The sequence below is a fragment of the Cynoglossus semilaevis genome, chromosome 12, assembly GCF_000523025.1.
Source record: "Cynoglossus semilaevis isolate Cse_v1.0 chromosome 12, Cse_v1.0, whole genome shotgun sequence".
Classification (NCBI taxonomy): Eukaryota; Metazoa; Chordata; class Actinopteri; order Pleuronectiformes; family Cynoglossidae; genus Cynoglossus; species Cynoglossus semilaevis.
This window is the reverse complement of record NC_024318.1, coordinates 6442551-6444991: the sequence shown is the minus strand read 5'-3', so window position 1 is coordinate 6444991 and position 2441 is coordinate 6442551.

Below are 2441 nucleotides of genomic sequence, written 5' to 3'. Positions count from 1 at the left end.
AAACACTTGTCTAAAAAATGAACCACAATAACTCGTCTAACTAGTTTTTGATTATTAAAAAGAAATCACTTATTTCAATATCTGCCATTACACAAGATTTTAAGTCGTCAGTAACGCAACCATCACAGGATCAGAAAAATCTCCTTCTTGCTTTCTGATGCTCTGGTCAGCGTTTGACGGAGCGCTCCAAAACACACCTGAGTGGTATAATGTGCTCCTTGTTGTTGTTGTAAGCTGAGCTCAGCGGTGGCTCTTTATTTGCAGGCGGTGACTTTATTAGAGTCTATGGTTACAGACCCTTGGAAGGAGGGCTATTGTATTCTTACCCCTTCTCTGGTCTCTGCTCTCAACAAAGAGTCCTGCGGGATTCTGCAGACAGGGTGGAAGTTAAAAGCTCTTCGTAAAAGTTTGATTTGTCTTTTTTTTTTTCGATTCAAAATGAAGAATATGACCTTTGTTTTTTTATAAATCCATCGCAGTTTAGGTTGAAAAAAGTCACCTTTATTTCTTAGACAGTCAGCAAAGTATCCCTCTCTCTTTCTGCCTGTGTCTTTCTTTTTCAAGTATACACACACACACACACACACACACACACACATGCACCCACTCAGCAACGTGGATGAACAGCAGCTGACTTGGCCAGAAACTGTGTGTCACAGGCAGACGGACGCAGGGTCCAGTGGGTGTCTACTGAGGCTGCAGACACATCTGCCTGCTTGATTTCACCTGGTAACTGAGCATGTAGTATTTACTTCTCAGCTGAAATGCAATCAGGGCCGGGGAGCTGGTGAGGAGGCAACGAGCCTATCATTTAGGGCCGTTTTTATTTTCTACTCTGAAGAAGTCGGGAAGACTTTAAGTTGTAGAAGTTGAAGTTTGTACATTTGAGCAACATTAAAATCTGCATCATAAAAGTATGATACAGAAAATGATGACAAATTTAAACAAACAATATTATTTTCTTTTCTCTTTTATCAACATTGCAATGTATACCAGTAGGACGTTTGACGTGAGTCCCCTCAGATGTTGCTGTGATGTGATGTGATGTGTTTAGTGATTGAAGGGAGAGGAAAATAACCCACAGAACACCTTCCTCACTGGAAGTACTGTACAATACTGTAAGTACTCAGTGAAAAACAGCAAACATCATCTTCTGGGTTTGTTGACTTCCAACAAGAGTTTAGGTCCACGATGTTCCTGAAACCAAAGTCAACATTTTTTTTCCGCCGACTCCGCCTCGGTGTGTGTACAAACATTTTACGCGCTCGAGACAAGAGCAGGCTCTCTAATGTGACTGAAGGAGTACGTGGAGAGGCCCTTCAGCCCAGACTGCTTTAACTGGTTGCTCACAGAAGAGCCATTTACCTCCGCTAATGGGGGAGTGAGCCTTTCACTGGGAAGTGTTTGCCTCTCAGCCCTCTGAAAGAAACTTCGCCAGAGAGGAGACATTAAGAAAACCAGTTAATCTGGGGCAGTCTCTCTCTCTCTCTCTCTCTCTTTCTCTGTGTGTGTGTATGTGTAGCCAGAGAGTGGACCAAACTCATTGGTGCCTTTTCAAGAGTGTTCTCCTGAAAGTGTTGGGTCAGCACTTTTTTTAGTCGCTCTCATGAAGAGACACAGTGCTTAAATAAATGAGTGGTTGCCTCTGTTTTCATTGTCTATATAGTCTGAAAGCTTTTGAAGAAAAAAAAATAGTAAAGAAATAGGTGTGTCCTTATTTGTCTGTATATATACATACAGATATGAAATACAGAAACAGTGAATCCATATTTTCACAGATGAAACTGTTCATCATCATCACTCTCATCATTAGTGATTTAAAAGAAACTTAAATGATTTACCATCTTTCTTTACACTCATGCATAAATGGGAGCTGGACAAAAGCAAAAGTCTTTTAAAAAATAAACTCTAAATTCCTAATATCAGGTGAGTTGTGATGATGATTTAGTTAATTATGGGCCAAAAACAGGTGATAAATATTACCTGAGTGTATACACCATGTTCCACTGATTCATCGTCATATAAGAGCCAGGTTGTAGCGGTTTTCCTTCCACCGCTGTGTCCGTTAGTTGTGTAACCTTTAAAGTTAAAAAGAACGGATCAGGATGAACACAGATGTTTGTGATGTCAAGCGAAAAGCAAATGTGTGAAACGGTCCATCCATCCAAACATCGCAAGACATCATGGGATTGGATATTTGCGAAACACTGTAAAATACTGCGAAAGCATCACCGGCGTGTTCCCTTCTACATTTGTGTTATTCAATTCTCACTGTAGCCGATACAGAGAAAGCAAATTATTGATTTTTGAGCAGCAGGTAATGCTCTGAATCAGACCATAAAGCATGACTCACTTGCACAGAAACTGGAAGAAAGAGTCATACCAGGAGGAACAGCAGCCATTACAATCAAGTCACTGTTATTTACTTTTGTTTGTGACAG